Here is a 24,209-nt window from a genome sequence, read left to right on the forward strand (position 1 = left end):
AGTCCTCCACTAGCCTCAGGGGCTGGTTCCCTCACTGCAGCCTTGTCCTTCCCTTCAGGGATGCGGGCCCCACGGGTGGCTTATCACACTACGCGTGCCCCAAGGACCCCTTCTCTTCTCCTAGGAGCTTCTTCTAGATGTTTCTCTCACTGACTCGGACTCTCACTATGTCAGTCCTGCTCCTCCACTGTCCTGTCACCGACTGACTAGTTTCTGGAAGGATCTATACCTCAGAACTAGCTCCTCCCACCAACTGTCACCTTTCTCTCCGATTGGATGTCCTCAATCACTCCACTGCCTAAGCTCCTCCCCCTCTACCTACCTTCCACACTAACTCCCCAACACCCTTTCCTAGCCAGTCTGGGATGAGGCCATCCTCCTGAAGGGTACACCCAGCTGCCCTGACTAAACTAGTGTGTGATCCCTCCTTACCTGAGGGTGGGATACGACACCTCTGGATGAGGTGCAGTACCTCTGTGGTGACCGGACTCTCAGGGGCACCACATTAGCACATGTTGCTGGCTCTGGTCTGTTAGCTTCACACAGTCAGGCATACATCCACAGCACCTTCATCTCTGCTACATGTGAAATCCCAAACACAAATTGACACACCCAAACCTTAACTGCAAGTTTAAATGAAAACCATGGCCATGGGCCACTTGTAAGACCTGGACTGGAGGGAGAGATCCATCCCACTACCATCCTACACATCTCTCCAAAACTAAAAGCTCGATACAGGTCTTCCTAAACCGACTTAGTTGAATAACTTGTCCACACTTACTTTTATTTTGCATGGTAACCACAGCTGTGGCTGTGATTAGAATGCACTCCGGCAGTTAAGTTAGCGTCTAAGCACATTCTGGGGGACACATAATGGCTCTCGCATTTGATTCCCCTCACTGTCTCACAGTGGTAATAACTTTGGTATGCCTTTTCCACGCCCATTGATTCTGAGACTGTTTTATAATGACACACTGTATTTCTTGAGAGTTCTAAATTTTGGTAAATAAACTGTACATTTACAGTATTTATGAAAATACTGGAAATTTGGCGCACATTTGCAATTTTCAAACTTAAATTTTTCGAAGTTTTAGCACATAATCATACCACACAAAGTAGTTCAGAAATAACATTTCCTAAAAGAATAGTTAAAATCTGTAGTTTTGAAACTCCATGTTATTTTATTTGAACGTTAGAAGTTTATAGCAATTTTAATTTTTCCAACAAAATGTACAAAAATCTATTTTTTTGGAGCCAGATCAGTTGTGACGTTCCTTTGAGAGACTTATATATCAGAAAACCCCCAAAAGTGATACCATCTTAAAAACTGTACTCTTCATAGTAATCAAAACCGAAGTCAGGAATTTTGTTAACCCTTTAGGTGCTTTACAGGAATTAATGCAAAGTAGAATGAAAACATTCAGGAGACAATGGACTGCACAATTTGATAAGCATTTTCTTTTAGGGTAGCGGTCAGCATTTTAAACTCACAGTTGCTTCACATAATTTTATTTTATTTTTTTTATTTTTTAAAGGATAACACAAGAAAATGAACTCTATAATTTATATTGCAATTTCTCCCGAATGTGGCAATACCCAATATGTAGTCAGAAACTACTGTTTGTGTGGGTTTTCTGATAGAACACGTTCTCACTGACCCCTTCATCCCCCAAGCCTGTTTTCACCTTCATGACCAGGCCAAATTTTACAATTCTGAACAGTGTCACTTTATGTGGTAACAACTCTGGAACGCCTAAATGGATCCCACTGATTCTGAGACTGTTTTTTTTCCTGTCATATTGTACTTCATGATAGTGGTAAAATTGGTTGGCTTATTTGAGAAAAAAAAATCAGAAATTTTGCAAAAATGTTGTAAATTTCGCATTTTTTAAACTTTAAATTTTTATGCCCTTAAATTAGAGTTATGTCACACAAAATAGTTAATAAATAACATTTCATACATGTGTAAGAGGATGGACCGGGCTAGGGATACGTCACGTGTCTCTGGGCTGGAACTGTCGGGTCTGTCACCATCATTGCTGGGGGGAAACCTTTCAGACCTGGACAGACCTGAGCATCTGCCTTTAAGGGGCGGATCGCTTATAAAAGGAAGGGAGCGCGCACTTTCGGGGCTTTTGGCGAGAAGAGAGCTGACCCCTAGGGAAAAGGATGACTCCGTCTCCACATGGCCTGACACAGCTTTCAACCAGGTTGACCGTCTTCCCTCCTCCACGCACGCTGATTGTGCGTTACCTGACCACCTATTACTTCAGACTGAGGACCATAGCTGCCCTTACAGATCGGTGTCCCCGACTAGGTATGACTCACTCACCACCGCTGAGCCTCTTCACCACCTTGTACGCGAGGGAGCGTCCGTGGTCTGTACCCCAGGATCTCGCATTACGCACTCAGTGCCAGAGTGCTTCACTTGTTCTCCGTGTACCAGGACTAAGAGTCTTCACCAGGAAAAGCCAAAGAGCATCGCTACAGGACAGAGACTGTGCGGTAACTTCATCCGGGAGCGTTTCATTGCCATCTTAAAAAGTTTTCACGTCTTATTTGTTGACTCTTCTCTCTGCGAAGTGTTTACTGCACATGGTCTGTGTACTGGGTACTGTGTACCGTTTTACCATTGCAATCCCCCGCTCTCCCTGTGAGGAGCATAAACTGCTACTTTTATTCTTGCATAAAACACCTGTTAACTCTTGGTTTGACTCCTGCTCGTCACTGCATCCCACGTTCCTGCTTGCATACTTCACATGTCTACCTTACATCAGCACAATTTTTGAAACACAATTTTTCGTTAGGAAGTTAAAAGGGTTAAAGCGATCAGCGATTTCTCATTTTTCCAACAAAATTTACAAAACAATTTTTTTTAGGGACCATATCACATTTGAAGTGACTTTGAAGGGTCTATGTAACAGAAAATGCCCAAAAGTGACACCATTATAAAAACTTCTCCCCTCAAGGTGCTCAAAACCCTTCAAGTGCTTCACAGGAACTGAAACAATGTGGAAGGAAAAATGAATATTTTACTTTTTTTCCACAAAAAATTTAGTTTAGACCCAATTTTTTTTATTTTCACAGGGGTATCAAAATAAAATGGACCCCAACATTTGTTGTGCAATTTCTCCTAGGGCACAACTATACCCATATGTTGTGGTTAAACTACGTTTTGGGTGCACGGCTGGGCTCGGAAGGGAAGAAGCACCATTTGACTTTTGAATGCAATATTGGCTGGAAAACCTCCCACAAGTGACCCCATATTGGAAACTAGACCCCTCAAGAAACCTATCTAGATGTGTTGTGAGAACCTTGAACCCTTAGGTGCTTCACAGAAATGTATAATATTGAGCCATGCAAATTAAAAAAATCACATTTTTTCAACAAAAATGTTCTTTAGCCCCAATTTTTTATTTTCACAAAGGTAACAGGAGAAAATGAACACCAAAAATTTTTGTTAAATTTTTCCTGATTACGTTGATACCTCATATGTGGGGGGGGGGGGGGAACTGCCATTTGGGCACACAGCAGGACTCAGACGGGAAGGAACACTGTTTGACTTTTTAAACTCAGAATTGGCTGCAATTGAGAAAGGATGCCATGTCGCGTTTGGAGAGCCCCTGATGTGCCTATGTAAGGAGGAAGACCGGGCTGTGGGTACTTATACTGAGCCAGGTCCAGAACTGTCGAGGCTTAGTCCCATGTTTCCCGGGGGAAGGAATAGGGGACCGGACAGGACCCATGACCCGGGCAGTGGGGGCGTATTTAGACCAAAAAAACCTGGCCGGAAGCTGGGAGAAAAGAACGCGAAGCAGCAGTAGGGTTCCCACCGTCAGCGAGCGAGCAGCAAGGTGGGCAGCACGTTCAGCAGTGAAGCGCCGGCGCTGTGACAGACTGCAGCAGACAGCTCCAGGTACCACCAGCTAGACAGCTACTGTAGGAGGCACCGCACGCTCAGTGACAGTAAAGTCGGTGCACGTGCATAGAGCCCAGGGCCGGTTACAGGACAGTACCATGCGGACCTTACTGCCGGACAGTGTATCACAACCCTCGTTTAACCCCCAGATTGCTGCAGCTGTTGTTGCGTTAGCTGCACCAGCTTATGGACTAGGGGCTCAGCGGAAGGTACCAGAGACCGACAGCTGCCGCCAAAAAACAGATCGCTAACCTTGGACCCAACTTGAGGACAACTCGCCGACAGCTACAAGAACTACTGCCCTCATCGGGACATTTGCGGCTGAGGAAACCATAGACACGATAAGGTTACTGAGAGAACTGTTGATATTTTTGCTATTCACCTTTAACTGTTTACCTCCCTGCGAGGAGTACCTTTATTTTTAATTAAATTTGTTAACCCTTGCTCTGCCTTCTGTTTGTCACTACATCCCGCAGCCTACTTACACCTAAACACCCCACAAGTGATTCCATTTTGGAAACTAGACGCCTCAAGGAACTTATCTAGGTGTGTGGTGAGCACCTTGCATCCCCAGGTGCTTTATAATATTGTGCCCTGAAAATAAAAGATCACGTTTTTTTCCACAAAAATGTTCTTTTAGCCCCATTTTTTATTTTTACAAGGGTAACAGGAGAAAATGGACCCCAAAATTTGTTGTGCACTTTCTCCATAGCACGCCAATACCCCATATGTGGTGGAAATCTACTGTTTGGGCGCACGGAATGGCTTGGAAGGGAAGGAACACCGTTTTGTTTTTTGAACGCAAAATTGGCTAGAATCGAGAGCAGTCGCCATGTCACGTTTGGAGAGGCCCTGATGTGCCTAAACAGTGGAAAACCCCCACAAGTGACCCCATTTTGGAAACTAGACTCCTCAAGGAATTTATCTTGATGTGTGGTGAGCACCTTGAACCGCCAGGTGCTTCACAGAAATATATAACATTCAGCCATGAAAATAAAGAAAAATCTATTTTTTTCCACAAAATATTCTTTTAGCTCCAATTTTTTTTGAGCAACGTTTTGGACTTCAGACTTCTATGGAATGTTCTGCGGGCATCATGTCGTGTTTAAAGAGCCCATTGTGCGCCAACACAGTGGAAACCCCTCACAAGTTATCCTATATTGGAATCGTTTCCTGGTATGTGAATTTTATTATGTAGTGGCATACCTGTGCACATTCAGTTCCAGAAGTACTGGGGCTCGCTCCTTCCTGACTTTCAAAGATTAGGGCCTTGGTCACTACATCCTGGAACTGAAGGTAAGTACCAGTCTGGCCTACACATCATGATAGCACGTAAGCATTGTACATTGCCATCGGTACAATGTGCACAGACAGCTTCTTGTACCACACCTTGACTTTTCTCATGGCACTGTAAGGCTGGAAGAGTTGATCAGAGAGATCAACTCCCCCTATGTTCTTGTTGTAACCTAGAACACAGTCTGGTTTGGTGGCCTGTGTGGAGGTACCTCGTACAGTGGTGGTGTGGTGGGGATGTTGCGATCACCATGTATGGTGGTCAAGAAAAGGACATCACTTTTGTCCTTGAACTTGATAACCAGCATGTTGTCACTACATTGGGCTCTCCTCTTTTCTGAGCAGCTGTCCAATTAGTGTCTTAGGGAGGCCTCTCTGATTATTGTGAACAGTACCGCATGCACTGGTAGCTTGCGCAGAGAGGGACTTGAAAAAGTGGGATACTGGTATAAAAGTTATCTACGTAGAGGTAATAACCTTGATCCAGCAGTAGGTGCACCAAATCCCACACAATTTTCCCCCACATTCCCAGACAGGGGGATATTCAGGGGGTTCAATCCAGGTGTCCTTCCCTTCATAAACGCTAAACCTGTGAATATATATGCTGAGGTACTCTTGCACAGCTTTTAGAGTTTAATTCCGTACCTGGTCGTTTAATGTGCAATTATTGCCGAAATCTGAGCCTCCATTTGAAATTTATTAGGGACTCATCCATGCAGATGTCCCTTTGGGGAATGAACACTTCAACAGATTTGTTGCTGAAATTATCAATTCTTGGCCGAACATTAAAAAGTCGGCAAAGTTGGGGACATCTCGGGGAGGACATTGTGCATTATCGTTGTAATGCAAAAGTTTCTGGATGGCCTCAAATTATTTACGGGTCATAACCATGCGAAACAGTGGAGTTTTGTATAAAACATCAACACTCCAATATTACCGAAGTTCTGGCTTCTTCACCAACCCCATGTGAAGGACAAGGCCCCAAAACGTCATCATTTTACTGCGTACAGGGGTACAGTTAGAAAATGATGAAGGATGGTTTTGAACCAAAAATTGCTGGGCATTCAAATTTGTCTGGGCCACCATGAGGTTTACAATATCCTCAGAGAAAAAGACTTTGAAAAAGTCTATTAGTCTATTTCTGTGAGGCCGGTGGTGTCAAGATTGATTAATGATTGTGCCACAAAATCAGGACTCAGTGGCTCTTAATCTTTGGGGGGGTTGAGGTCCATATGGATCTGTAATGGTGGTTCATTTTCTGTCCTGGGGTGTTTGCGTGGCAGTTCAGTATCACTTGAGGAAGAGGATAAAAAAATAAAGGAAGGTGGCATCCTCTCCCTCACTATCAGTGTCGGAGGCAAGAAAGGTGTATCCCTCCTCCGCGGAATACTGTGACTGGGAAGAATGGGAAATTTTGTTACGTGTGCTGTATTTGTTTGTGTACCAAATTTTATTCAGGTGTGTGTGAGTTTTTGGTATAATTTTTTTTTATTTATAAGAGAAAAAGAAGAAAACAATCTAGAAAGAAAGAATAAACGGATGTGATTCTTTTATTTTGAGCTAACACTAACCCTAACTAAATTCAGTAAAAAATACTGTATTAGTTGCCAATTACTGCAGTATATTTTTACTGTCCCTAATCTATTCCTATCAACTAATCTAAATTTATTTTTATTCTTTTTTCATACCAAAAGAAAAAAACAACAACAACTGGATTGCGATCAGTGATGTGTCGCTTGACGGCTGTCCTACGCACTTACTGATGTGACTTATTTTTCTACGTACTACCTAACACTAACATTGTCTACATTCAGTAAATGTAGTAGTCATCGATTACTGAAGAATATTTTTACTGTCACTAATCTGGTCCTATCAACTAATCAAAATTATTTTTTTCCCCGCTTTATTATCTGACACTAACCCTGACTAAATTCAGTAAAGAATACTGTAGTAGATGCTGATTACTACAGTATATTTTTACTGACTCTGATCTAGTCCTTTCAACTAATCTAAATTATTATTTTTGATTCTTTTTCACACACACAAAAAACCAACAACCATCAGTGACATGTGTCACCAACCAGTACTTGACAAAAGCGAGCATGGGTGCCGATCAGTGATGTGCGTTTGACTAGCAGCTCGGTGGTTGTACGGCGCACACAAATAGTGGTGCAAAAGTGAGAAAAAATAGACAGGGACAAAAAAAGTCTTGGAAACCAGCGAGCATGGATGCTGATCAGTGATATGTGACACTGATCAGCGCTCGGCGGGTGCAGGACGCATGCACAGAGGTGGTGCAAAAGGGGAGAAAAAATAGGGACAAAAAAAGTCCTGGAAAACAACAAGCATGGATGCTGGTCAGTGTTTTGTGTCACTGATCAGTGCTCAGTGTCTGCAGGATGCACAAACAAAAAAAACTGCCAAAAATAGAGCGATCAAGTACTGATCAAGTGATCAGTGATCAAATACTGCACAACGCTCGGTGGTAAAAGGCGTTGTGGGGAGGGGGTTAGGGAAAGGGGAAGAAAGAGAAGGGGGAAAAGTAGGGAAAGTGGGTTTGGGATGGATGAGGAAAGATCAGCGATCAGGAACAGATGAGAGAAGGATCAGGAGCAGCAACACTAGCTTTGATAGCACAGGCTTCAAAAAGTCTGTAGCACCGCAACAACCAGAATAGCACTATGTCTGCTCTACACACATGTGCAGCTAGAATGAGGTGGTGCAGGGCCTTCTGGCATTTGCCAGAATTGCCAGATGGCCAGTCCGGCCCTGTGCAGGGAGGTCATACTGAGGTCAGATCGCGTCTGTGCATTCTGACTGGTGCGATTGACTTCATCGTCCGATTGCTCCAATCATGGCTGGACCCGGTGATGCTACCATTTCTAGGCTCCAGCCTATGATCGATGCTATTACACCACCGAACAAAGGCTGGACATCAGTGTTTCACACAATGAAATGACCTTAAACACGAAAACGTTGTGATTGACTGTTACAGCCAATCACAGTGATCGTAGTTGTGGGGTGAAGCCACTGCTGTGATGACGACTCCCGCTGCCCTGCTGTGAGAATCAGCAGGCACCTTAATGTGATTACCTGCGGTGCCGAGGACGAATCCATACATCCAAGGTCGTCCAAGGTCGTGAAGGGATTAAAGTCAATGTAACTGTTCATGTCAATGTTTTTTTGCTGTGTGTCTACAAAAATCATGTTAGTTTTTTATCTGAGTTAACAGTACATATCAAAATTACCCATGTAAGTCTAGGGGTCTGTGAAAATGACGGATAGAACGCGGATGGCATCAATATGCAGCCCGTTTGCTGTCCACGATTAATATAGTAATTTATAGGAGAAACGTTGTAATTCATTTATTTTTCATATGTGAAAATCACTGATGAACAACTGATCGTAAAACCTGTCACGCTGACCAAACACTGATGAAACTCGGATGTGACTGAGGCCTTAGGCTATGTTCACATGTTGCGTTTTAGCTGTGTTTAAAAAAAAAAAAGCCAATTAAAAGCTGCATTTTACAGTACCAGCAAAAGCTGAGATTTCAGAAATCTCATGCACACACATTGTTTTTTATTTCGTTCAGAGTAAATTGGAAAGCTGCTGCGATTTTGTTAACTGCAACATGTCATTTCTTTCAGCGTTTTTGCAACATTTTTCACTCATAAAAAGCAATAAGTTCAAAAACGCAGCAAAAAATGCAGGCATCAGATTTTGCTGCGCTTCTGGTCCAGAAAACTCAGGAACAACGGGCACTAAACTCTATCAATCCGAAAAATGCAGCAAAAAAACGGGGCAAAAAATGTAGCAAAACTTGCTTTTTTTAAAGCAGCTTCTTTACTGCTAAGAGAGCAGGTTTTGCCTGCATAAAAAACGCAGCAAAAATGCAACGTGTGAATACAACCTTAATCGGTTTCTCTCGGAGTAATAACAATGCTGTGCTAACTAAGGGCCCCGTCACACACAGCGACTCACCAGCGATCCCGACAATGATATCAACGTGTCGGGATTGCTGGTGAGTCGCTACATGATCGCTGGTGAGCAGTCAAACAGGCAGCTTCACCAGCAATCAGCACCAGCGACGCCGAGTGCGTGGCATCGCTGTGTACTTTAGTTACCAGCTGATCGCTTGTCTCCCGCCTGTCACACGCAGCGATGCGTACTGGCCAGCGGGAGACCAGCGATGGCAGAAATGTCCAGGGCTTTCCAAGAGTGATCAGCGATACCGGCAGGGGGGCCGGTCGCTGATCGCTGTCACACACAGTGATCTCACTGGTGAGATCGCTGTTGTGTCACAAAACTTGCTAGCGAGATCGCTATGTGTGACGGGACCCTAGGGCTGTGTGCCCACGATCAGGAATAGTGGTGTTGGACGAAGAAGAGACTAGCGTTTCCGCAAGAGATAGTTAACATGCTGCGGCTCATAAACCTGCACCGTGGGTGAGTTTATGTAGCGGTAAAAATATGCTGTGTCCAAAACGCTACAACTCCTGATGGTGGGCGAGCATCCTTAGGGTATGTTCACACAAGGTCTATTTCTGAAGGAACTGTTCTGGAACCCGCTTGAAAAAGTGCTGAGAAAACGCTCAAAAGAATGACTGCCCTGATTCCTGTGTAATAACCCGGCGGCTCATAGGTTCAGGCTCTTCATCGCCTCAGGTGGTTACAAGAAGTGACCGGCCCGTTCCTCAGGCGTTTTCTGCTCTGAGGACGCTCTTTACAAGTCAATCGCTTAGAAGACGCCAGGACATATTTTTAAGCATTTTTTTTCTTCAAAAACCGTTAGCAGTTTCTTTATTGCTGGAAAACCAGTATAAAAGACACACAACTCTGGAGAAAGAAATGACGGCGGGGTTGGAAAGGCGCCCAAGAAACAACCAAGAAATGCTAAAAAAAAAACATGCTTTGGGTTTAGAAACCCAAGGAAAAAAATAAGAGCCGTTCACTTGAAAAATGGATGTTTTTCATAGTCTGTAAAAGATATTGTGTGCACGTGGCGACCGTGGCCATGGTAAATATGGGATGTGTGTGGAGACCATCCGGAATGGGGCAACAGTGCTGTAGAACTGATTCATCCCCCAGAAGCTTCAGCTGAAGACCACCTGATGGTGATGTGCCCTCCATTCACCATATGGCCCTGTGTTATGTAGGGTCCCCTCCGTGTATTGTTCTGCTGTCACCATTCCCATCCCCTCTACACAGTGCGCGCCCACAGCTGTCGTGAGGCTGGAGCGCGTTTCTGAGTAGGCGGGTGCGCGCTCAGCTCTTCTCCCGGGGACGCGCACGTAGGTTTCTGCCCTAATGCGGTGCACGGAGAGAGAGACAGCTCCCTGACAGCCTGTCACACAGCACTGACCGCCCAGCGGCTCGTCCTAGTCACCTCCAGTGCCAGTCTCGAGCCTGGCAGAGAAGCTGCTACACCCACTGCAAGCATCACCCCAGTGCAGGAGGCATCATCCGCACCAGCCCCCACAGTGCGGAGAGCAGCGCAGCCGGCACATTCCTGCAGCATCCCAGCATCTGCAACCGGGAAGGGGAAGAACTGCGCAGTCACCGACATCTGCCCGGAGATGACAGGTCAGCACTGCGGCTCCACCAGGTGCAGGGAGGAGGCGATCTCCCTGTGTCCTGCAGCCGGGGCTCCCCAGCATGGCTCCTGCCTCATTGTCCCTCTGTGTGCCTCCCTCTGTCACTCTGGGCTTTGTGTGCTCTGTCCTGTCCTGCTCTGCTGGAGATCATGGTCCATTCTCAAGGGTCCCTGTCTGTGCTGCTCCTCACCTCTGGCATTTATTTGGTTAATCTAGGATCACCTAAAGTGGAAGGTTAGGTGTAAGGATAGACTTGAGGAGAACCCCAACTTCACCTTACCCTGGCCATCATGTTATTACAGTGTATTGTGGGGGGTTCACCCTAAATCTCTGCTTCCATTGCAGGAGAGAAGAGGAACGTGACCCTCTCCCTATTCTCTCCTGTTATGGGGGTCGTCCAGTATAATGGAATATCAGCCTTTTACTCCAGGCCTTTCCGGGACTGCGTTCCTCACTTGTCTTCTGTTACACTGACTGCAGATGTCACAGCCCATATACTCCCCATCCGTCCCCCGTGACCGCTGCAGCCAGTCAGAATGCCGTATGGTTAGGTGAGGGATTGGCTGCAGATGTCACTTGGGGTATATAGGACGTGACATCAGCAACCAAGGTAAACAAGGCCAGTGGGAGCATCGGGGTACTCGGCACAGGAATGGTGTGACTATATATAAAATTGAAATATTCCATGTATTGCTACCTGCGGGCTGATTTTGGAAATCCTAATTAGTGTTGTGGGGATCCTGCCCTTGTTCACACCCCTCTAAGGAGTAAAGGTGATGTTCCTATATAGTCTTGGTGGTGCTGCGCTCATTATATTGTGATATGACCATATTTTATGCATCGTTTTATGGGATCTTTTTGTGGTCTCTTCGTTATGTTATGTAGTTGTTTCACCCTCTCAGGCTCACAGCTGTGTGGAATATTGGCGATATCTTAGTTATAATGTGTGTACATTGAGAATGACGAGTTTTCATCTTTGTTTTTTAGATGTTGCATTTGTACAATGTTTTTATCAAGTGTTTTTTTCTTTTCATTTTTCAGCCTAATTTTGGATGTAAAGCCTGTTTGTTTTCTAAGAAGTATACTGACATTGGTTACATGACATAAACTGCTATTCTATGTGATAAGAGTGGTGTAAAATTCTGTTTTACAAATTCACTCCCTCCTTGGGGATCTCCAGTTACCCCTTCAATAGCTGTGCCCACACAGACTTACTGGGCTAAATGGGTCACTTTGCCCGTAGAACTGGCATTCATCCCAGATTTAGACACAGATTTCTCCTCACTAGACAGTTTTAAAAAGTGGTGTAAAATATTTGAGTTATTATTCATGTCGGGAGGTTGTGAATTACTTACTGAGGGCCTTTGCACCTGCTTGATGTGGGCCTCACGCACATGACTGTGAAATGTTGTAATGACCCATATTACCCATACAGTCCTGAGTGCTGAGATCTCATGGACCAAGTTTTGCCCTAGAAGCATATAAACCAGATATAAAGCATTTATATGTATAACATCTAGTGACCATGCTACCACCTCTATGTATATTTATGAGGGGGTACACATGACCCGAATGAAACAGATTATGAATAGAGATGGACAAACCAAATTTGTCCGCCTTGTCTTAGCTGATCCGTGGCACGCAATGGCAAAATCAGTTCCATCAGTTTTTTTTCATAAATGTGCCAAAAGCAAATTTCAGGCAATTTTCATCCAGGAATACCAATGGCAAGATAATCCATAACATTATATAAAGATGCTCCTCTGTCATTTGCATCATAGTCAGGAAACTTGTGATACGAATCCAAAATATGGTCATGCCCATGGGGACTTTGTACATCACAGATTCAGATAAGTCGCAGGTATCGCCTTGCAGTCCAGTAGTACCCGCAGATCAGCCTCGGTGGGTAGTGCCAACTTATCACCATTTCTGGAATATCAGGTGACGGACTAATGGACATTGACGGACTCTATGGCTGTTTTGCTGACATCTATGATTCATTTCATTGGTGATCGGGGGATAATCTGGCATGTATGGTTTGTTTTTTATTTGTTTTGTTTTTTTCCAAAAGGTTTAAAATATGTAAAAAAAAAAGTTAAATGCAATACTAAACTCAGTGATACCCATCGCTTACTTTCTTACTTGGTCCCCTTCCAATCTCTACATCCCGAGCCTTTTGTAAATAATTTTTACCCGGTAACCCATTTAACATAATAAGGGAATGATAATTATTATAATCTATTATATGGCTAATGGGACCTTGGCCAGGAAAATACTGTATTTTAGATGGATTATCATAAAATATTCAGTTTACTGGCGGTGGCTAAGGAGAATGAAAAGGATTTAAATCTGCAGATTAGGCGAATTAGAGTCATTTTTTGGACATTGGTGTCATCTTTTTTTATCGACAGGCCAATACTGGGATGCATTATGGAACTGTAGGGTAATGATATGTTAACTCCAAAGGCAGATGACTTAGAAGCAGGATAGACATTAGTGTTTGTTTCATTCCAATACTGGATTATCCATATTTTAATCTCGGCTAATCTTTATTATTTATACAGTATGGATATAAATTGGCACCAAATGTGCACAGATCCTGCTTAGAGAGAAAATACAGATTAAACACTTAAGTAATTAATATGGAGATGTCTGTGCGGAGTCTTCTTATAGCGTGATGGAATACTGCTATGATAGGCCGTCACTTTATGATGGGTGATAGTCCGAACTCTGTGATCCCCAATCGTTCCTAAGAATAAAGGGTCCACAGACTTAGTGTAGCAGCACAACTTTATTGAAGTTAATGGGTCCATCTGCAGTTCTCAGCTCTGCTTGATAGCTGGGAGCGCTGCTCTGCTGGGAAAACATAGAATTATTCTCAGACAGGGGCGTATCGATCCAGGTTGCAGGGACACAAATGCAACCGGGCCCATGTGGGTGAGGAGCCTGCTGACGTCAGCCGCACATTTAGTTGAAGTGTATTGCAGTGCAGAGACCCACCAGGTCTGTGATTTGCAATACACCCTTCTGTCCAGTCAGAGGCCAGCAGCTGACATCAGTGTGTTCATGACTGGGGACGCATGGCAGTGATGCCATGCACTCCCGTTGATTGCATGCTGAAGTCAGCTGCCGGCTTCAGAAGATGGCGCCACGCTTTGGGGGAGCGGAGGAAAGGTAAGTAGAATCACTTTTTTTTGCTATGCATTAAAGAACAGGGACATATATACCAGGATGGGGGATATATATACCAGGATGGCGCCCAGGATGAGAGAGATATATTCCAGGATGGGGCCCACGATAGGAGACATATATACCAGGATGGGGCCCAGGATAAGGGACTTGATAGGACTTGATTTTTAAAGGCATATGCTTGTCCATATAAGAGCTCACAGTGCATGTCAGACCAAATGAGAATCATGAGTTCAAAGGAACTGGCCAAGGAGCTCAGATACAATGACCCTAAGCTCAGATATAAAATAACTAAGGAGTGGCTTCAGAACAACTCTTGGACCATTCTTGACTGGCCCAGCCAGAGGCCTGACCTAAACCCAATTGAGCATCTCTGGAGAGACCTGAAAATGGCTGTCCACCAACGTTCACCATCCAACCTGATGGAACTGGAGAGGATCTGCAAGGAAGAATGGCAGAGGATCCCTAAATCCAGGTGTGAAAGACTTGTTTTATCATTCCCAAGAAGACTCATGGCTGTACTAGCTCAAAAGGGGGCTTCTACTCATTACTGAGCCAAGGGTCTGAATACATATGACCATGAGATATTTTAGTTTTTGTTTTTATTAAAGGGAATCTGTCACCCCTTTTTTGAGATATCATATAATGATATCATTCAATTGTGTGTCACATAAGGATTCTCTTAGTACTTTTGCTTCCCCCTGACCCCGCACCTTTCATGCATAAATATCTTTTTTATATCGGTTCAGATGTATGTAAACTGCCGCTGTCCGGTTCGCTGGGCGGGGCTTATTCAACTCCTCCCCCCTGTCTTGCTCTATGCATTTCTTCTTGTGTAGAGCAAGACAGGGAGGGGGGGAGCAGGTGAATAAGCCCCGCCCAGCGGTCCGGACAGCGGTAGTTTACAACCATCTGAACCAATATAAAAAAGGTATTTATGCATGAAGGGTGCGGGGTCAGGGGGAAGCAAAAGTACTAAGAGAATCCTTATGTGACACACAATTGAATGATCTCATTATATGATACCTCAAAAAAGGGGTGACAGATTCCCTTTAAATTTACAAAAATTTCTTCATTTCTGTTTTTTTTCCGTCAAGATAGGGTTCAGAGTGTACATTAATGAGAGAAAAAAATATTTTTTTTGAAATTTACCAAATGGCTGCAATGAAACAAAGAGTGAAAAATGTAAAGGGTCTGAATACTTTCCGTAACCACTGTAGATACCAGGATGGGGGACATATATACTAGGATAGGGTACGTATATACCAGGAAGGAGCCCAAGATGGGGGACATCACTGCATAGTGGGGGGAGGGTGCAACTTGTATGTCCTTATAGCATTTGGAACATTACAAGGGCCCATACATCTGACCAATTTGTGTTTGTGGTGGGGGGGGTTGCTAGGTCCAAATTTTGCATCGGCATCCATCGGACTCCAGTTACGTCACTGTCCTCAGCACTTAATTTTGTGTATCTGTGGGGTTCCTTGAGTTTGAACCCCCTGACGCCAGAAAATAATGGCATGTTGTAACTATGTCACATCAGAAAAATATCCATTTGACAATTCTTTCCCCCAAAATTAAACTGATCACATGGTGACCCTCTACTGGTACCTCCAGCAGTCAGCAAGCATGAGTCTATGAGGGAACGTGGCGGCAAGTGTCATATTCCTGTACAATGCCACTGCAGGAAAATTAAGCATTGACCAGTAGTGGATAATGGGATAATGGGAGGAAAAGTATAAAGAAGTATAAAGAAATGATTACACATACTTCTAACACTGGATTGTCTGAATCTGGCTTTAAAAAAAAATTGAATATATAATTTAGGGCAAAGATACTACTGTTTTCTTAAATGCATGTGTTCTTTGCTAATAATTCATTTTTGAAATTGGTATTCATTAACAATTTTCCATTGTTTGCCTTCTATAGACTTTCTATTGCTCTGTCTATTGCTGGCGTCAGAATGGGTTAACTGATAATCCTGTGATCTCAGTGTAACAGACCAATGGGAGAGTTTCTAACTCTTATTCCTCTTCTTTTGAACTCATCTGATTTATATGAGGACTGACCACATCAAAGTGGAATGTGCAGGGAAACAACGCGCCTGTAACCACAAAACAGTGCAACATTTTTATTGCAACTTAATTGCAAAAAATATTTTTAGGCTCAAATACATGAACATAAGTAAAAAAAAATCTTCCCCAGACCTGGAAAACTCCTTTAGAAAATAAAATAGAGGAAAAGTTGATGAGACTGACCACTATGGATGCCATTAACCTGAATGAATGGCATTGCATTTCCATATGAAAGCGCCTTGTCTGTCCATGCCTCTCCTGAGCAGCATGGCCCTTGTCTCCTGAGAGCGGTGCTCTTTAACTAAAATTATTTATCTCCAGTTTTGTTGCTATGATCTTGCTGTAATCCAGTTGGGTGCTGTTCTCACCACCTCCACTTTTTGTGGTCCCTGTATATGTGAAAGATAGCATTTCTAAGGAAAGCTCACTACTGAGATTCTAAAGAAATTGGTCACATGGCAACCTGGTTCCTGGCAAAAAAAAACAAAACAGACTTGTGAAAGTGAAGAACTATTAACCCTATGTGTTCCGTTCACCCTCTCCCGCTCCCCCTCCAGCATGTGTCCATATTTTTGTTCCTCTGCACATTCAGCTCCACCTCTACATCTGTCCTGTCACCTTCTTTATCTCACTTTATCCTTTCTCTGATGAGCCTATTGAGTCTTCTTTCCATTAGTTTCCTTATCCTTTTCAGTTGTTTCCAAATACCCCCTGCTGTTTCCCTTCTGTCACTCTCAGTTTTTCCTACAGCATCACATATTGACACCCTTCTGCCAAACAATCCTTTCAATATGGTGGCATGTACCTCCACTATGGCATTCACTCATTATGGTGATGATGGTAAGAAGGATAGAAATCACTGTAGTAGTAAAAATAAACATTTCTATTATGTCTGCATATCTCCGACCCCAAAATCTGTCCCACCATCATTCCTTGCATGGTCTGACCCACCATCCGTATCATGTCAACCAACTCTTCCTTAGGAGTTTCCTGATTTCTTAGCACAATCTTTATTAGAATCCTTCAAAATATCAAGCTTGTTTGCGACTTGTGGCCAGGCGTTATCCCCCTGCCAAACTAAAGGACAGTCGATCCATCCTTCTGTCCTTTTATCCTGCAACACAGTCGGTGGGGTCAGTCAGGCGGCCCTCATATACATTAGATGGTTGGCCGGTCCTACCAAGAGCAGCGGGTTCAGAGGACTGCATCATCTGCTTGCAGAAGACCACATGGTTCTAAACAACGCTTTTAGAATGGGGGAAGGAAAACCTTAAAATCATCCCTAACATTAGCAGAAATTATATTTTTAGAACATCCTGTTTTCAACATTATTAGTAAATTCTAGGTTATTTTAGTTCAGAATCCCCATCTATTAGATTTGGGTCTTTTCTCAAAGAATTCCTGCCAAAGCCTCCTACATAGTGCAGCTGGGGATCAAACAAACGATGGCGATTATATATTCAGGCGACCTTTCTTGCAAAAAGCAATTGCTCAAAGCAAGCAACACCCTTAAATATTAAACAACTTTAGATTTGTTTGTGTAGGAAAACATAGCCACCGAGTCTGGGCCTCATGTTTCTTTGTATTGGACTCACTAAACAGAATATCTTACAGAAAGATACAAGCTGATTATTCCAAGTTCTTGTAGCACCAATTATAATTTATTACAATAAAGTAAATCGTAATAAAATGAATCGTATAGTTTGGCCTTCTAGATCGATTACCTTATACTCTAAATATTCATCTACAATGCAGAATATTCCTCTCATATGGAGTCACCGCTTTATGACCATACACAGGCATCACAAGGGTTATTATTATTTATATAGCGCCATTAATTCCATGGTGCTGTACGTGAGAAAGGGGGCTACATACAAAGTTATAGATATCGTTAACAGTAAACAAGTTTCCACAACAAATTTACAATGACAGACTGGTACAGAGGGGAGAGGACCCTGTCCTTGCGGACTTACATTCTACGGGATAGCGGGGAAAAGACAGAAGGTCGGGTGTGCAGCAGCTCTGGTGGTGATGAGGCGGCAGCTCAGGTGGTGGTGAGGTGGCAGAATGGTTATTGCAGTCTGTAAGCTTTGCTGAAATGATGGGTTTTCAGGTTCCGTTTGAAGGATCCGAGGGTGGGGGATAATCGGACGTGTTGAGGCATGGCATTCCAGAGGATAGGGGATATTCGGGAGAAATCTTGGAGGCGGTTGTGTGAGGAACAAATAAGAGTGGCGGAGAGTAGAAGGTCTTGGGAGGATCGAAGAGTACGTGAGGAAAGATATTGGGAGATTAGTTCAGAGATATAGGGAGGGGAAAGGCTGTGGATGGCTTTGTATGTCAGTGTTAGTAGTTTGAACTGGATTCGTTGGGGAATTGGGAGCCAGTGGAGGGATTTGCAGAGGGGAGAGACAGGGGAGTAGTGAGGAGAGAGGTGGATTAGTCGGGCAGCAGAATTGAGAACAGACTGGAATGGTGCAAGAGAGTTAGCAGGGAGGCCACAGAGAGGAGGGTGTTGCAGTAGTCAAGGCGGGAGATGATGAGGGCATGTACAAGAGTTTTAGTAGATTGAGGACTGAGGAAGGGACGGATTCTGGAAATATTTTTGAGTTGGAGGCGACTGGAGGTGGCAAGAGATTGGACATGCGGTTTGAAGGACAGGGCAGAGTCGAGAGTTACTCCAAGGCAGCGGATTTCAGGTGCGGGAGAGAGCATGATGCCATTTACCATAATAGATAGATCGGGTAGTGAAGATACGTGAGATGGAGGAAAGATAATGAGTTCAGTTTTGTCTACGTTGAGTTTTAGGAAGCGAGAGGTGAAAAAGGAAGATATGGCTGATGGACACTCTGGGATTCTGGACAGCAGAGAGGTGACATCTGGGCCAGAGAGGTAGATCTGAGTGTCATCTGCATACAGGTGGTACTGGAAGCCATGGGACTTTATGAGTTGTCCTAGGCCAAGAATATAGATGGAAAAAAGTAGGGGCCCCAGGACAGAGCCTTGGGGGGCTCCAACAGATAGGGGGCGGGATGAGGAGGTAGTGTGGGAGTGGGAGACGCTGAATGTGCGGTCAGAAAGGTATGAGGAAATCCAGGACAGGGCAAGGTCTTTGATGCCAAGGGATGAATGAATCTGTAGCAGTAGGCAGTGGTCAACTGTGTCAAAGGCAGAGGACAGGTCAAGAAGGAGGAGGATGGAGAATTGTCTGTTAGCTTTGGCTGTGAGTAAGTCATTAGAAATTTTGGTCAGGGCAGTTTCAGTGGAGTGGTGGGGGCGGAAGACAGATTGCAGGATGTCAAGGAGGAAGCTAGATGAGAGGTGGGAGGAAAGTTGAGAATGGACATGCTGTTCAAGGAGTTTGGAAGCAAACGGGAGCAGTGATATGGGGCGATAGCTGGGCATAGCAGTTGGGTCAAGGTTTGATTTTTTGAGGATGGGTGTTATGGTGGCATGTTTGAAGGCAGAGGGGAAGGTACCAGAAGTTAGAGATAGGTAGAAGAGATGGGATAGGGCTGGAAAGATCATGTTAGTGAGGCTGGGGAGCAGGTGGGAAGGGATGGGGTCAAGTGCACAGGTGGTGAGGCGTGATTTAGAAAGGAGATGAGTAAGCTCTCCTTCAGTGACGTTGGAGAGGGAGGTTATTAGGGAAGGGCAGAGGTCTGGTATGTGGAGCGGTTGGGGTAGTGGAACTGTAAAGGTTTGCCTTGTTTGGTCAATCTTGTTTTTGAAGTAGGTGGCAAAGTCCTCAGCAGAGATGAGGGAAGTTGGAGGTGGCAGTGGTGGGCGGAGGAGAGAGTTGAATGTGCTGAGCAGTTGTTTTGGGTTGTGGGATAGTGAAGATACAAGGTTTGTGAAATAGGTCTGTTTAGTAGAGGTGAGGGCTGATTTAAAGGCAAGTGTAGCTTGTTTGAAAGCAGTGAAGTCGTCTGGCAGGCGTGTTTTCTTCCAACACCGCTCTGCGACCCTGGATGCTTGTCGAAGTTATTGGTGAGGTTGTTGTGCCAGGGTTGCCTATTGGTTTGTCACACTTTGCCATGCATGAGAGGAGCGACTGAGTCTATGGCTGATGTGAGGGTGGCGTTGTAGAAAGCGGTGGCACTGTCCGTGTTGTGGAGTGAAGATATGGAGGACAGAGGTAGAAGAGACTCTGTGAATGTCTAGGTGTGCGAGGTTTCTGCGGGGATGTGCTAGTGGCTGGACATGGGGGGCAGGTGAGAAGGACAAGGATGAGAAGGTGAGTAGATGGTGGTCAGATAGGGGGAAGGGAGAGGTTGAGAGATTAGATAGGGAACAGAGGCGGGTGAAGATGAGGTCTAATGTATGTCCATCTGTGTGGGTGGCTGTGGAGGACCACTGAGTAAGTCCAAAGGATGAGGTAAGTGACAGGAGTTTGGAGGCTGCTGGGTGGTGGGTGTCAATGGGGATGTTGAAGTCCCCCATGATGATGGTGGGGATATCAGTAGAGAAAAAGTGGAGGAGCCAGGTGGAAAATTGGTCAATGAAGGTAGTTGCTAAGCCTGGTGGTCGGTATATGACAGCCATTTGGAGATTAGAGGGAGATTAGATATGGACAGAGTGAACCTCGAAAGAAGGGAGGATAAGGGAGGGTGGGGGTTGGATAGGGTTGAAGGAGCAGTTTTTACAAAGGAGAAAACCCACTCCTCCACCATGTCTGTTGCCAGGGCGAGGAGTGTGGGTAAAGTGGAGGCCGCCATAACTCAGTGCAGCCGGGGAGGCTGTGTCAGGGGGTGTCAGCCAGGTCTCAGTGAGGGCCAGGAAGGAAAGGTTGCGGGAGGTAAAGAGGTCGTGGATCACGTGGAGCTTGTTGCAGATGGAGCGAGCATTTCAAAGTGCTCCAGAAAGAGGGTGTGGGAGGGAGGGGGTCAGTGGCACGGGTTTTAAGTGTGAGGGATTGCGGTAGTTTCTATTAGTGTGAGAAACATAGGGGTGAGAATTAGTGGGATGTATGAGGCAGGGTGGGCCAGGATTGGGGGATATGTCACCAGCAGTGAGAAGAAGCAGAGAAGGGGAAAGCAGGTGGGTGAAGGAGAGTGATCGTCTTGTATTGTATGTTAGTAGGAGAGGTCTGAGGTTAATGAGTATGTCTGCATAGGGTTATCACTTAGTGATTAAAACGCGTGGGATTATATACACGGTGGACGTTACCTGTTCAGATTTTTGTGTCAAATCGAAATTGGCAATTTGGGAAGAGCCAAAGCTAGGGAAAGTGGGAAATATTTCAGATCTGCAGTTGACTTGTACTTGTGTTTTGGGACACAATCTGGATGGACATTTGATGTGCTACTTTTGATTAGTAGAAATATTGCTAAATAGTCAAAAGGCAGAAACTATGAACTAACTTTATCTAGTGAGAGGGCAGATGTCCATCAAGGGACAGCTGGAGCCTCATTGTCCAGTTCCATCCTTTGGACCAGACAAAGGAGCTTCCGGCCACTGGTCAGCAGCTGCTCCGAATCCTTCATCTGAAGCACAAACCTGCTGCTTGTAACATCAGCTGTGACATCTGTGGATAAGGGGACTACATAAGAGTCACTGGAGGGTCAGAACTATTAGAAGCATCAGGGACTTGAGAGAAAGACTGATCACATTTTATATTTCAAAGTGTTGAACCATTATACAATGAAAAGAAGAAAAGCGAATGAAATGAGGACATAAGACCTCAAGGCATAATGAATAATAGCAAATTAGATAACATCAATGAGTGCATACACAAAAGAAAAACTATATCAGATCAACATGATGGTAATAATATAACAGCAGAAAGAAAATAATTCCTTAGCCCTGAAATGTGACTTGATCAATCAGAAGATGAGGATAGAGTGAGATCAACTACTCCACGACCCAAATATCGCTTACTTAATATGTGTATCTCCTACACCCTGCTCGTCTTTCATGAATCCAAGCATAGGAAGTTACCAGATAACAATAAAATGAAAAGAAAGGGATAGAGAATAAAGTGAAAAGATGAAAAGAAGACAAGAAGAAAGGGCTTGATAGCAAGAAGGAAAATTAAGAGGGTATTTACCCCCTATACCCAACTCTAGAAGGGAAGACCCCTGTCTGCCCCATCAGTTTGCTACATAAAGCTATCTCGTATCCTCCGAATATTGGATCCAAGGAAGCCAAATCTCAAACAAGGTATCCTTATCTAAAAGGAGACTAGAGAGCATCTCATTAACCATGATCCATGACCATCTTAATCTTACTCAGTTTATTTTATGCTCTTATATAGCATCATAAATGTTCTCAGCGCTTTTCAGACATTACAGTCCCTATTGGGGGCTAACAGTCTTAATTCCCTATCAGTATGTCTTTGGAGTGTGGGAAGAAACCGGGAACTCGGAGGAAACCCAGGCAAACACAGGGAAATGTCACGCAGAAAATGAGTAGGGTTTAACTGGGGTTAGCCATCTGTAACAGCATGGTGGTCACCCAGGTTGTGTTTCCTTATGTAAGTTAACTCAAAATGTCCCAAAAAATGTATACGCTTCATCCCATCACGTCAGCTCAATAATGTGTCAAAAGTGACTTATAGAAAAGTGTCCTCAATGTACATATGGGCCAATCAGTATTTTTTTTCCTAAATTGTACTTGGTGACAAGGTCACTGATTGATCTGTGAGGACTCAAATGTTTGGTAACAGTGGATTTCCACTTCACACAGGAAAAATATTTTCAGCAGCACATGATATCATAACAGTAATCCTCCAGGCGACCTTGTGAGAGGGTTAATTAACCCCATCAATATATGTGTGCATTACCACTTCACAGATGTCCCATCCATATGCAGTGGTAGAAGGGGGTAGTGTTTTCTGTGTCTGGCAGATGCTGGATTATAATGAATGAGGCAGTGACGGGAGGCCGGGGTGAGAGATGAGCTGCAGAAGGAGCAAGCACCGGCCTGGTACCCAGCACTCTCTGACACTGCACGAAGAATTCCTCCACTCATTGATTAGTACCGAGGAACCTCTCATAAGCAGGAAAATGGGGTGTCCTCCTTATTGTCTGTACCATCACATGGCACCATAATCTTCACAGATTATATATGGGACACTAATAACTTGTGCCATGTGTTCTGTATGAGCTACAAAAGGAAACAGTCGTGTTAAGCAAAGTTCACACGTCGTGAATCCGCACCACAAGTCCGCAACAATTTACAACGCAGTACAAATAAATGGGGTTTTAGTATTATTGAGAATAACTTAATTTTCCACACTGCTGATGAAGGGTCCAGGATACACAGAACTATATTAAATGTGGTTTTATTATCGATGCGTTTTGACGTGGATACACTTCTTCAGGATAAAACTTGAAGTTCGAAACGCGTTGATAATAAACCCGCACTTAATACAGTTCTGTATATCATGGACCCGTCATCAGTGGCTCAGAAATCCACATTATTCTCCATAATACTCCTATTTAGTCTGGTGACTTGTGGGTCTGCAGCAGCTGGGTATCTACGCTTAGAAAATCGTTGTGTGCACACAACCGTCCTATATAAAATCCTATTTTCATACCGGATAAGACCCTGTTGCTGCTCTTTGTTTGCTACCTAGCTCCTATACAAATAAATGGGGTTTTATTAAAGATCTCATTCACACGTTGTAGAAAAGAATGTGCACGAAAATGAAAGCACGGTGCAAGATTAAAATCTGCAGCTCATTTTTGTGCAGATTTCAGCCTAATTATTTGTTAATCAAAGCCGCAGCCAAATCCGCAGTGAAATATGCAAGTAATACATAAAGATTGGGTCAGTGCAAAATTACGACCAAATCTGCAACATGTGAACATGACCTCATTCTGTTAAGCGCAAACTCACACAAGGACAATGTCACAAGGCTCTATTTTGTATCAGCGTTTACAAGCTAAAACCAGGAGTGGAACCTATAAAAGGAAAAATAATATGAAGATTTGTACTTCAGCTTTGTTGCCCACTCTTGGTTTTCTCTTAGAAATGTAGACCACCCTACTGCCTGTGACATGCATCATATTCTATTATTGTCCCTCTGGCAGTGGATTGTAAATGTGTGAAAGATTGTCACAGTACACAGTTTTATGGGTGTATTTCTTGGGAATGGAGAGGCTTTTTTGTATTTTTTTTTTAGAATTGAAA

At 44.0% G+C, this 24,209-nt stretch overlaps 1 protein-coding gene across 13 annotated transcripts in view; it reads left to right on the plus strand.

Annotated features, from left to right (window-relative positions):
* The first annotated feature begins 10,491 nt into the window (after positions 1–10,491).
* Positions 10,492–24,209, plus strand: part of NFASC (neurofascin) — a 194,297-nt gene continuing 180,579 nt past the window's right edge. For 8 of the 13 annotated variants that reach the window (XM_073587192.1, XM_073587177.1, XM_073587183.1 and 5 more), the window contains exon 1: positions 10,494–10,798. The gene's annotated coding sequence lies outside the window, so the exon portion shown is untranslated. Of the gene's footprint in view, positions 10,799–24,209 lie in introns of all 13 variants that reach the window. The other 5 variants (XM_073587191.1, XM_073587189.1, XM_073587185.1 and 2 more) reach the window with 3 other exon arrangements.

This window comes from Dendrobates tinctorius, unplaced genomic scaffold (assembly GCF_039654945.1).
Source record: "Dendrobates tinctorius isolate UK_male_01 unplaced genomic scaffold, ASM3965494v1 ptg000098l, whole genome shotgun sequence".
Classification (NCBI taxonomy): Eukaryota; Metazoa; Chordata; class Amphibia; order Anura; family Dendrobatidae; genus Dendrobates; species Dendrobates tinctorius.